Genomic DNA, 13705 nt, shown 5'->3' with positions numbered 1-13705 from the left:
TTATGAGAAAGCGAAGTGGTATGATTGTGTCCTGGTAAGATGGCGTTTTTGCGTTGTTTGGTACGGGTTTTGGTTTTTTTTTTTGTTTTTGTGTGTTACAGCTGCAGAGCCGTGGAGAGTCTGGATTATCGGACATTCATTCGTGTACTGGGCCGAAAAGAGAGCAGCAACTCGGCCATTAGGAAGGACCCTAGGAATGACGGACACTGTGGTAAATTGGTATGGGATTCGAGGACTACAATGGCCAAGGTTGCTGCAGATCGTGACAGAGATTAGCAGGTGGACCCCCCGGCGAGTCATCCTGGTCGTGCACGCCGGGGGGAACGACCTAGGAAAAATAAAACTAGGCGATTTACTCGCTCTAATGAAACAGGACTTACTCCGTTTTCGTGAGTGCTTCCAAGAATCCGTGATCGTATGGTCGGATATTATCGCCAGGAGATGTTGGAGGGGGGCAAAGAACCCCGAGGCGATTGAAAACGTCAGGAAAGTGATCAACCAGAGGATTTCGAAATTCGTGCAATCCTTGGGAGGAATTGCTGTACGCCATTGGGAGTTGGAGGATAGAGAGAAAGGTGCGCTGCGAGATGACGGAATACACCTAAATGAGGTGGGATTGGACACATTCCTGTCCGGACTGCAGGATGGCGTGGAAGCTGCCTTAGTTCGGGTCCGTGGGGTGGGGCGGAACGCGCCGTAGGGATACGGCGCGTCCCGTATGGCCTTGAACTTTCCATGCTGGAGAAGAGGAGGGTTTACAAGCCCAAGGAAAGCGGGCTTACAAACGTCCTATGGAATAGTTAAAGCTAAAATCAGTTTAAATTAAGCGGGTTGTAGCATGGGAAGGGTTTATAGAGTTAAAAAAGTTAAATTAAATAGTAGAGGTTAAATATTTAATAAAAGCTGTGGCCTACCCCACATTTTACACACAAGAAGTCTCCGGGTAAGTTTTTGTTACTAGTTAAGGGAGCGTCAGTCAGGTTGATGCCCCCAGTCTCTTATGCAGCACAGTGAATAACGATGCTGCATGGGACTGGGGGCGGGGCTTAAGGGATCAGCGAGCTAGATGGGGGGGAGGAGCTAAGTAAGGAAGAGGAAAGAGAAGACAGGAAGAAGAACAGAAGGAGAAGAAGCGTGGAGGAAGAGGGAGCCGAGCAAGACGCCCACCCACCCGCCCGGGAGATGGGTGAGGAAAGACTTTATAGGACTTTGTATGTTCGGAAGTTGTCACAGCTGTGGTTGGCCTTGAACTTTCCATGCTGGAGAAGAGGAGGGTTTACAAGCCCAAGGAAAGCGGGCTTACAAACGTCCTATGGAATAGTTAAAGCTAAAATCAGTTTAAATTAAGCGGGTTGTAGCATGGGAAGGGTTTATAGAGTTAAAAAAGTTAAATTAAATAGTAGAGGTTAAATATTTAATAAAAGCTGTGGCCTACCCCACATTTTACACACAAGAAGTCTCCGGGTAAGTTTTTGTTACTAGTTAAGGGAGCGTCAGTCAGGTTGATGCCCCCAGTCCTGGCGGTCAGGGGAAAGAAGTCAAAGCCCTAGGATACATGGATGACATCTCTATTTGTTGTACCACACCAGCGGCTTTGAGGCGAGCCATAAGAATAACTGAGTTTTTTTGTGAAGCCTCAGCTTTCAAGTTGAATGTAAATAAGAGCAGCTGCTTCACCATTGGAGACTGGTCAGATGTGGTCATCCCCAACCTGAAGATGCAGTCAGATGGAATCACGATCTTAGGTGTAGTATTTGACAAACAAAACGAAGGAGTCCAAAGCTGGGAAGCTGTCAGAGAGAAGATACAGAAAAAGATCGACTTCTGGAAGCTCAGGAAGCTGACCCTAGAAGGGAAAGTATTAATTATTAAGGCCCTCCTGCTCCCCATCATGCTGTACCTGAGTATTGTTTTCCCTCCAAATGAAGTTACCACAAAGAAGCTGCAGAGAATGCTATTCCAGTTTGTGTGGGGCTCAAAGTTTGAGAAGCTCAGTAGGCAAACTATGTACAAGTCGCATGGCCTCGGAGGTAAGAACGTTCCAGAGATTAAGTTATTTTTGCACTCAAAATTTTTTAGCCTCTGTTTTAAAACCATGTTCTTAGCTAACACCTGGTCCTACTTTTTAAGGTATGCGGCCGGACATGTCTTTAGGAAGCGGAAATGGGTGTCATTTCCACTGACCTCTCCGGTTTTAATATTCTCGCCTAAACAGTATGTCATCTTAGAGAGGATAATAAAACTGTACTGCCTGGATTCTCTCCGCTCAGAGATTTTAAAAGACGCAAGAAAGTTGGTTTTCAAAGTTAAAAGGCGAGAGATAATGACACCTGTTTTAAGTTTTTCTTACAGCAGATGCACTTCCATCTGGAGGAGAGTGCACGCACCTTATCCAACCAACGACCACAAAGATATCGCCTGGATGACGGTCCACGAGTGTCTGCCGACAAGGGACTTCCAGCACAGAAGGAGGCTAAGTAATACAGCGGTATGTCCCCGACAACGATGTGGCGATGATGAGACTGTCTTGCACATAATGTGGAACTGCTTTTTTGCACAGGAGGTCTGGAGGGAGTGTTGCCAGTTTTTAAAGTTTTTAGCTGGCATTGATTTTTTGAGCCACGAAGTTATTTTTTACGGTGTATTTTCAAATATGACACCAGAAAAAGAAAGAGTCCTGTGGTGCACTTTAAGCTGCATAAAAAACGCATTATGGAAAACGAGGAACATTTTATTATTTAAAAGAGACTGCATAAATGTAAGAGACTGTTTGAAACTAGCAAAAAGTGAACTTTATATGTATTACCTGCTGGACAAGAAGAATCTGGGGAGTAGAAAAGCCCTCAGTTTGTGGAACATTCACCTATGGAATATGTTGTTTTGAATGATTGTCCATTTTTTCTGACCTTATCTATTGCAATTATTGATTTTTGTTGTTAATGATTTGATACGTAATAAATATATAAATGTAAAAAATCTGTTCTTATCAGTTTAATATCTGATACGTCCCCTATCTGGGGACCATATATTAAATGGATTTTTAGAACAGGGAGCTGGAAAAAGAGCTTGCTCTGTCCACTCCGCGCATTGACCTGGTATTGCAGTACCTCCAGGACCGGTGCACCCCCTTTCTTATTTCAGTATTCAAAAACAGAAACGACGAGCAAGAGGTGCAGCGCAGCTGTGGCGGCTAACAACCAAGCACTTTGATTGACACTCAGCCCGTCTGCTGCCGTGGAGCTCGCAACATTGTATCCACTGAGCAGCTGCGTCTGCCAGAGTGTGCACAGCACAGGTACAACTGGAAGCAAAACAACACACACTCACACACCAGTTCATATGCCAGCCGCACTCTATAGTTCGTACCTACCGCTGCGCTAATAGCCAAGTTGGAAACATCGGGCAGGCACAGCGTATCCTGGCAGCCTGCCTCTGTATGCTCCACGTATTCGGGTCATGGGTGTATGTGCAGGGGGTGCGGTCGCACCTGGGGCCCGGAGCCCGAGGGGGCCCATAAAGTCTCTCTTCTCCACATTGCAAACCAATGCTATCAATGAAGCTTTATAGCTTGGGGGCCCAGTTCCAGACTTTGTACTGGGGCCCCGCAGCTTCAAGTTACACCTCCGGATCAGCATAATGCTAGGCCATTCCAACCAGCCTGTGTGAGTGACCTGCAGTCGCTGGTAGTCGAAAAGCGGCCGGCCCCGGATGCGCGCTTCAGAGTGGACAGACAGCAGCGGACCCCCAATCACACAGGCCCGAGGCTTGCTATGCAGCACGGAATACCTCATTGGACTGCAGCACTCCACGCGGGCTGAGATATACGCTCCACGTGGGATGGGCAGTATTCGTCCATGAAGATCCGGGCCAACGTTTAGAGATGGAGCAAAACTCGGGGAGCAAAGAACTCCAACGAACGGACGTCTACTTTACAAGGATGTATTGCTTTATTCAATGCATTGTCACAGAAACAGTTCAACCGCTCGATTACAGACCGCAGTCAATACAGTAAAGAAAGAAATGTGTCTGTTTAATGTAAACTTGCATGGAGCTCGTTTGTCAGCCACTGACTGACTGAATACTGCTGCCGCTGCTGCATGTCTGAAACGTGGTCTGACGTTACATGCACCAGCAGGGATAAGGCCTTGCCTATAAGCATTCCCCAGCTGGCAAAAACGGAACCTCCCTGCCTATTCCTCACCATGGAAGAACGGAACCTACCTTTTTTTTAAAAAAAAGAAAGCCACAGCAGCAGCCAACTAGATTTTGGTAGGCCGCTGTCTCCCCCTTGTGTGCTGCATAAAAAATGCACTCCGCAAAAAATAACAATGATCCACGAAATAGAGCGTATGGAGAGAATGAGGCTTCTAGATGAGCCGTCAGGCTATGATAAATTGTATCACACCTGGGCGATATGGATAGATGCCCGAAGCTCACCCCTATTTACTAGGTGGTTACAGACAGGGACATGTAAGTAACACGTTTAAACCACAATCGTAAAGAGAAACAACAATCCCGGAGCCCACCCCCCCCCCTTTTTGTTTTATTTTCTTTCTCCCGTGTCTTAGATACCTACCCTCCCTTACCACTCCCCCCCTTACCCTCCCCTCATTCCCCTGTTTGTAGACCTTATAAAATATCACAGACAAACATGATATAGTTCAACTCGAAAATTAAGTTTCATTGTCAAAGTTATTTTTACATTGCTTTGAGATAAGGCAAAAGTTTCCCCCCCTCCATGAAACCAATAAAACCTATATTGAATAAAATAAAAATGATGCAGTTACCGGTAGTTCTGCAGCTTCTTGGTAGAGATAAAGACCATCTCCCGTCTCCCAGCTGCAGCAGAGACTGACTAAAATGGCTGCCAAGCCCGGTATTAATGCTTCTAAATTGATGACATCACAATGGAGTGACATCATCAGCCTTCCAAACACCTGGCTCATTTGCATACAGTGTGTATGTATGTATGTATGTTATTAGTTATGTAGAATATAGATATGGATTATTTCTGAATTATAGATTTTGTATATATAGATTAAAGATAGATGTGTGTATGTGTGTATATATATATATATATATAAAAAAATATATGAAATCTGTAGTTATGTATGTATGGCGGGAAAAAAAGGCCTGCTGTATGTTTTTAAGTTCTTCGGATGACCATGCCGCTCTATTATACTCCTTACTAGGGTCTACTAATGCTGGCCCAGGGGAAGGCAATAAAGCCCTATGGGGCCGAAGCCAATTTCCCTCATTTTAGGTAAAAAGTTTCCGTCCCTACTGGAAATGCGGCCGGCCGAAGAGATCCCTCCAACCGACCGGCCGACGCACCTTCAGAGACAAACTAGTGCTTGCTTCTAGTGTCATCGCCGGCTTAACCATCCTGTGTAGGGAGCTGAAGAGTCCTGCAGCAGCAGCAGGCTCTGCAAGCCTAGGATGCGTGAGCATGGTGCAAGAGGAAGGACTGAGGGTGTGAGGCTGGGCGCGGTTGAGAAGGCGTGGGGCGGGGCTATGCAAAGTTTTACAATTCTCCCGGCTGCCTGGGTGCATTGTGGGTGCGCCCAGAGTGGCGGCTGAGCGTGTTGCCTCAAGCCTTGGAAGTGGAGTTGGGCGGGCCGGGCTACAGGTGAAACCCATTTCGGGTTATCGCTTCTCGGCCTTTTGGCTAGATCAAATGTACTTGGTACAGGAGATTTAGTCAGAAGGTACTCAGGCACCCCTCTCCTCGGCCTTGCGGGATCGCCCACCTCGGTGGGCTTAACCCGCATGCTGCTATTGTTGAGAGGGACTAGTCCTAGGGTAACGAGCAGCCTCTTTTGGTCTCCGGATCAAAGGAGGGCAATTGCAACACTTAGGTGAAGCAAAAATTGCGCTAAAAACATGGGTGAAAACCCAGAATTCATACCGGCTTATGCCCGGATTTTAAACTCTGTTCGTGTCATCCTAGCAGAGAATACGGCGGAAGTACGTGGCCTGACGTACGTCGTTAAGGACGTGCTCATGGGCGTTTTCAACGTCCAACTACACGAAATTCTGGCGATTCAGGACTACCCTAAGAGACGGACTTACGATGTGACATTTACGCAGAAAGGTATCTTCCGTGACCTCATTTCTGCTTTACCAACCAAGAAGGATCCCAGGTTGGAGGGAGTCCAGATAATCGAGCACGTCCTTGACGTCACCAAACTCGTAGTGATTAAAATGTATTCCCCTTACACAAACGTTGAAGAGGTGCAATCCTTCCTACGAGAATACTTCAAATCAGTTTGTTGTGTTGGGAAGATTATGAACGAGTTGGGAATATGGACATCAAAATGGCGTTTCCAAGTCACGTGCATAAGAGATCCCAGCTACCCAGGGGACATAAGACTTCCGCAGGCACGTTTTAAATTGGCTAATGTGAGTGGCGACCTCTACTTTGCGGGGATGCCTGACTTCTGTAGGGTTTGTCAAAAATACGGCCATCACAAAGAGCAATGTGGTAGCACCTGTAAGAAGTGTGGGGGTGCAGACCACGAGACAAACCAGTGCCAAATGGGGAAGAAACATAGACTGCAGCATGTAAAGGGTTAACACAGCAGAGATCAGAGGTTTTCTCTGATCTCTGCTTTAAGAGCTGGTACCTAGCTGTCCTCTGATAGCCAAGCACCAAGCTCTCCCTGTCACAGAGACCATCGGCTTGCTTCTGACAAGCCGATGGTCTCTATGGCAACCTGTAAACAAAGCAGGACATTGCCGATATGCCGGCAATATCTTCTGCTGGTTTTTCAAAGCCCTTGCTTTGTTCTTTGTGGGTCTGTGCAGGCAAAGCACACTGTCAAAGCTTGTGGGACTGTGCAGGCAGAGCACACTGTCACAGCTTGTGGCATTGTGCTCTGCAGCTCCCATAGTGATACATAGCCCGGAAATCTTCCGGGCTATGTCACTATGAGCAGTGGAGCTCGTCCCGAAAAATTTCCGGGCGTGCCACTCAAGGGGTTAAAGCATTTTATGATAATTGTACAAGCAAAATTTTAGTGAGGGGTTTTAAGACACAGGACGTGCTTTTAAATTCCGGGGTAAAACAGGGCGTGTCCCTTGTCCCCACTACTCTTCATATGTGCATTGGAGCCTCTTATGTGTGCGCTACGGCGCGACAAACAGATCCGTGGGATCCCCCTGCCAGGAGGGGGGGGGGGGGGATAGAGGCGAAGGTAGTGGGGTACATGGATGACGTTGCAGTATTGTGTAGGGACACCCTATCTATACAAAAGACTCTAAGACAAATCCAATATTTTGGCTGCGCCTCGGGTTTTAAAGTTAATTTTAGTAAAAGCAGTATTTTAAACATTGGTGGAATGCTTCTTACGGATATTCCGGTTCCTGTGTCTCCATCTGTACAAATTTTAGGTATCTCCTTCGATGAGTCCAATAATGGTTTTAACAGTTGGGACTTGGTGGCACAGAAAATAAACCAAAAAATATGTATGTGGAAGCTGAGAGAGCTGACGATGGAGGGGAAGATTTTAATTACAAAAATGGTTATTCTACCTATCCTGTTGTTTTTAAGTATGGTGTTCCCCCCCTCCAGAGCGGCTCCTCAAAAAGATTACTAAAGCTTGTTTTACCTTTTTATGGAACTCCAGGATGGAAAAGCTCAGGCGAGAGATTGTTTTAAAACCCAAAGCGATGGGCGGGAAGGATTTCCCAGATTTTAAAGCATTTCTCTAAGTTTTTTAGCCTGTGTATTTCTGCGCTTTTTAAAGATAATTACTGGTCTTATTTTATGCGTTTTAACACCGGATATTTTATGAGGCGTAATGGCTGGTTTACCATAGTTTTAAATTCACCTTATGCTTTTAATATGCCGGAGGAATACAAGATTTTAGAGTCTATTATAGTTTTGTACAATTTTAATGGAAAAAACTTACAAATTTTAAAAGATAGTAAAAAATTGCTCAAAAATATTAAAGAAAATTCCCTAACAGAGACGGTGAGCAATTTTAACGAGCAGCAAAGTAAGAAGATTTGGCAAATTATTAACCACAACTATCTTTTTAATTCACAGAAGGACCTGGCCTGGAGCTGCGTACATCAGTGTCTTCCATGCCGGGCATTCCAGCACCGGAGAGGCTTGACCAACTCTGCCGCCTGCCCAAGACAAAGATGTGGAGATGATGAGACGACGACCCATCTGATGTGGAACTGCGACTTCGCAAAGGAAATCTGGACGAAGATAACTCCTCTGATGAAAAGAATAACCGGATTAAAGCAACTAAGCCTCAACACAGTGATGTACGGTGGTCTGGAATGCCCAACACGGACTCAAAACATCATGGCATGGAAGATGATAAACTGTACTAAAGCAGCTCTGTGGAAGGCCAGGAATATTTTATTATTCAAGCATGAGTTTTTATCTGTGAATGAGGTTTTATCCATTTTTCTTAACGAGTTATACCAGTATTAGCTAATAGACCGGAAACATTTTCCCATTTTATCTAGAAAGTGGTTTTTAAGCGAATGGAGTTCCATAATTTGATGCCACCAAGTGCCCATTTTATGTGAATGTAATTATTTTATATTTTAAAACAGTGTTGAAATATTGTTTTTGTATTTATAATGTTCTTCAGAATATTTCTTGTAAAACTGTTTTGATATAAATAAAAGTCACCCCTTTGTAAGAGGTAGTCAATTTAAAAAAAAAATTTGATCTGGTCGGATGGTTGGGAGTGAGCTGGGTTAGGCCCAGGCTCTACTGCGGAAGCAGATTTTCCCTGTGGTCCCTGACAGACAGACAGACTTCTTGACGATGGCTGGAGTTAGGAACACCATCCGCTTTGATGTGGACCTTACCGACAAGATGAGGAACAACCTGGTGTACGTCGTACGGGACGTCCTTATGAAAAAATGCGGAGTGACGAAGATGAAAATATACAGCGTGCAAGACTTCTCAAGACAAGGCCAGTACGATGTTACACTCTGTGAAGAGTACGAATGTTTAACCCCTTAACGACCAAGGACGTACCGGTACGTCCTGTGGCCGCGGGGTATGTATGAAAAGAGGTTGCGATGCAACCTCTCTTCATACAGTGCGGGCATCAGCTGTTTATAACAGCTGACACCTGCGGGCAATAGCCGCGAGTGGCCGCGCGGCCAATCGCGGCTATTAACCATTTAAATGCCGCTGTCAATTCAGACAGCGGCATTTAAATCCCCCGAATGCTGTTTGGGGGTCCCGCACGGCCCCCCCGCGGTGAGATCGGGGAAGCCGTGCAGGTGTCATGGCAGCCCGGGTGCCTAATGAAAGGCCCCAGGGCTGCCTTAACAGACTGCCTGTCAAGCCATCCACACAGGGTGGCTTCATAGACTGCCTGTCAAAAAGTAGTATGACGTAATGCTATAGCATTACGTCATACTGCAGGAGCGATCAAAGCATCACATCTTAAAGTCCCCCAGGGGGACTTCAAAGTAATGTAAAAAAAACAATCAAAGTTTTTTTTAATTGAAAAAAAAAGAAAGTTGTAAAAGTTTAAATCACCCCCCTTTTGCCATATCTATTATTAAAAAATCTAAATAATAAATTAAAAATATGTATTTGGTATCGCCGCGTCCGTAAAAGTCCGAACTATCAAAGTAGCACATTATTTTTCCCGCACGGTGAACATCTTCCGAAAAAAAAAATGAAGAACGCCAGAAATGCACTTTTTTAGTTACCCTGTCTCCCAGAAAAAACACAATAAAAAGCGATCAAAAAGTCGTATGTATTCCAAAATGGTACGATCAATAACTACAGGACATCCCGCAAAAAATGAGCCCTTGCTCAACTACGTCGACGGAAAAATAAAAAAGTTATCGCGCGCACAAAATGACGGCAGAAAATAATTGAAAAAAAAAAAAGAGTAGTGTAGTAAAAAAAAACTATACAAGTTTGGTATCGTAGTAATCGTACCGACCCATAGAATAAAGTTATCATGTAGTTTTTGTTGCCGTTTGTGCGCCGTAGAAGCAAGACGCACTGAAATATGGCAAAATGTCGTTTTTTTTTTTCATTTTACTCCACTTAGAATTTTTTAAAAGTTTTTCAGTACATTATATGGTACTTTAAATAGCACCATTGAAAAATAAAACTCATCCCGCAAAAAACAAGCCCTCATACAGCGACGGCGATGGATAAATAAAGGAGTTACGATTTTTTTAAAGGGGGGAGGAAAAAACGAAAATTGAAAAAGAAAAATGGCCGCGTCATTAAGGGGTTAAATGTATACGAATAGCTGCGAGCCCACAAGGACAGTGACCTCCTGAAGGGGGTGAGGATAACTCCCTTGTTCGGCATACAAGAGAAGCCCGTCATTGTACACGTGTATAACCCATACACCGATGTGGCGCTAATTGAGAGCTTTCTAAGGCGGTAATGAAAATGTGCGCGGTGGCGACAAACAAAAAAATATACTGGACATTTTCAACTGCAAATACAAATTCTTTGTAAGATTCAGGATGGATCCAAATCGCTTGGGAGGGGTGATGCACCCGCCAAACTTCTCTATCGCCGGAAACCAAGGGTAGCTGACGAATCCCGGGCAGCCTCGGTTCTGCAGAAATTGCAACCAATTCGGGCATGTTAAAGACGAATGCACTAAGGGGCAGGTCTGCCGCAACTGCCAGGGCGAGGGGCACCACGCAGGCTATTGCCCCAAGCCTAAACGGTGTGACCTATGTGGGTCAGAAGAGCACATTTGCAAGGACTGCCCGGGGGCTGAACGCCCTAGAGACTTTTGGAGGAGGACTTACGCAGAGTGTGCTGCAGGCAAACGGGAGATTGCTGCTTCGGGCGTGGCTGCTGGGGGCACGGCAGCCGCAGGTGCCGCTAAGGCTCATTACCCACCCGCTGTGAGTGCTGCTGCAGCCCTGGAGCCAGCCTCTGCAAAGGCCAATGTTGTGTCAGTGACTCCTGCCGCAAGTGTCCCTGTTTCTAGGCCACCGGCTGTTGCCCCTGAGCCACCTGTCGTAAAAACCCTGTTGCTGTACCATCCGCTGCGACAGCCGTCGCCACACCATCGATTGCGGCTGCTACTAAAGCACCTACTGCTGTTGTTGTGTTGCCTGCCGCAGCTGCTGTTGCTGCACCGTCCGCCGCAGCTACTGTCCCTATACGTCCCGCTGCAGCTCCTACTGTTTCTGCGCTACCTAATACTACAAAGGGTATGTCTGGCCAGAACATTAAAAGAAAAGTTGAAAGCCAGAAAGTTGCAGGTGTGGAAATAAGTGCGGCAGCAGACGCCCAGGTGTCGGAGGTCATCCGCCACCTGGAAGAAATAATAGAGGAGGTGGACAGCCCCATCCGTCCTTCCAGCATCATTGGCAGCTTTTCATCGCCAGAGACGGTTTTGTGTCACAGGGAGGGTTCCAAATTAGCGACAGCGAGGAGGACTTTGCCGAAGTTGCTGATGGTAAAGCTGCAAAAAAAAAGACGGAATGAGGAGAGTGAAAATGAAGAAATGGAAACCAGCAACCCTTTCGAGGCGCTGGCGCCAGACAAAAGCGACCATGTGGGGCCATGTTAGGCGTTTTGATGCCATGACCCGTATGCTTTGACCCTGACTCCATGTCAGTGCATATTTATATAAAGTTATACCCCTACTGATCCACTCCCAGAACGTGCGTGTGTTCCAAAATAAGACCAGGACAGCGGCCATATTGAGCCTACTAAGGCCGGCTTCACACGAGCGTGATAGGCTCCGCCGCGTAATATTCCGCAGTGAAGCCCGTCACGGCGCCCCCCAGAGACCCCATACTTACCAGCGGAAGATAGCGTGAAGACGCTTCCCCGCCCACCACCGTCGCGTCATGTGACACGCCCACCGCGTCACATGACGCGGCCGGCCGTGTCATGTGACGCGCCGGCCGCAGGCGGGGAAGCGTTTTTTCACGCTATCTTCCGCTGGTTGCAGCGGGAGATAGCGTGAACGGACGGCTTCCATTGACTGCAATGGAAGCCGTCAGCGCGTACACCCGCGGCAAATAGAACATGCTGCGGGTGAGGACGGGAGATTTCACGGTGCAAAATTCTGCGGTGGAATTCCGCACCGTGAGCATTGTGCTATTAGGTTCAATAGAACCTAATAGCAGGGGGCAACGCAGAGGATTTTTGCCGCGGATTTACGCGGCGTAAATCCGTTCGTGGGAAGGAGGCCTAAGGCAAGAAGGCGCATCCGTAATATGCCTACAAGAGTGTGGTATTAGTGGTGAGGTTAGCCCTGGTGAGAGGCCCCACGGAGGGGCTGTATGGTCTGGGAGTGGATCAAACAAAAACGACGGGGTAGCGATCCTTATAAATACTGGGGATATACAGCTACTCCGTTATGAAGTAATAGAAGTGGGGAGATGCGTCTCGGCCATATTATTATACAAGAATATTAAGTTTCGTATTAATGTGCATGCGCCACATTTAAAAATGAGTGCAAAGTATTATTAGATAAAATGAAATTCTTTATGCAGGGCAGGATGCCTGTCATATTAATTGGTGATATGAACTGTGATGTAAACAAGATTCCTCTGGACATATCGGGGAAAACCTTAATTGAAATCATAACGGATTTTCATTTGCAGGACATACAGACCTTATGTAACATATCACCTTTTATGCCTACGTATCATGCAGACAGGGGGGGGGGGGGTTCACTCCCGCCTGGATTTTTGTTTCATATCACATGATTTTACCGCCATTAATTACAAGCAAAAACCGGTTTTGTTTTCTGATCATGAGAGTGTGTTATGTGAGCTTGTGGTTAGGGAGAGTGTTGTGTGTGGGAGGGGAGTATGGAAGTTAAATGTAAGTCATCTGGAGTGTGAGGATGTGAGAGTGCAGTATGAGTGTGAGTACAAAAAGTGGAGTAGGAGAAAGGTGGAGTAGTGTCCCAGAACCAGAGTCCGTGTTACAACCCCAGTGCAAAGCTGTCCTGTGGTTTCATAAAGCATATTTTTCACAATGGATTATAATATATATTGTTTGTATTTTGCACTGCGCTGTCTTAGATTTGCAGGACTTTGCATATTTCAGGCTATGCAGAGATACAAGGTATATGTCACAGAGAGCAGAAAGTCCACAAGAGATTTAGAATAAAGCCCTTCACAGTTGGGACTAAAATTAAAACTTCCAATTTTTATTAGAAATAACTTAAAAACATATAGCGTGGGGGCAGAAACAAATAACACAGTAATCCCTAATGAATAGTGCACTGAAGAGACAGACAGTAATATCTGGAGGTATCAAACAGACACCTAATCCAGGTAAGTATAAGGCTATGGATACTCAGCCCTTGATAGTAAGGTTACTATTAGGCCTCATGTCCACGAGGAAAATCAGGCCCGCTCCGGATTCTCCAGGGAGAATCTGCAGCGGGTCCCTCCTGCCCAGCGGACATGAGCGCTGAAAATAGGAATTTAAAAGAATTTACCCATCCGGAGCGGGCGGGGAAGGTCTTCTCTTCCTCACGGCCGGATCTTCTTTTTCGGCCGGCGGATGAACTCTTCACGTCGGCGGCTCGTCGCCGACAGGCCGCGCATGCGCCGGGCACATCCGCCGAGCCGCGCATGCGCCGGGCACATCCGCCGAGCCGAAGCAAGAAAGATCCGGCCGTGAGGAAGAGAAGACCTTCCCGGTCCGCTCTGGATGGGTAAGTTCTTTTAAATTCCTATTTTAGGTCTCCCGCGGATCCGGACGGCT

At 46.4% G+C, this 13705-nt stretch overlaps 1 pseudogene; it reads left to right on the top strand.

The window, feature by feature from the left end:
- Positions 1-2922: 2922 nt before the first annotated feature.
- On the top strand, positions 2923-3129 carry LOC136573893 (U2 spliceosomal RNA; annotated as a pseudogene).
- The last annotated feature ends 10576 nt before the right edge of the window (positions 3130-13705 follow it).

This window comes from Eleutherodactylus coqui, chromosome 7 (genome assembly GCF_035609145.1).
Source record: "Eleutherodactylus coqui strain aEleCoq1 chromosome 7, aEleCoq1.hap1, whole genome shotgun sequence".
Taxonomy (NCBI): Eukaryota; Metazoa; Chordata; class Amphibia; order Anura; family Eleutherodactylidae; genus Eleutherodactylus; species Eleutherodactylus coqui.
The sequence above is the reverse complement of the archived record's forward strand: the minus strand, read 5'-3'. Positions and strand labels throughout refer to the sequence as shown.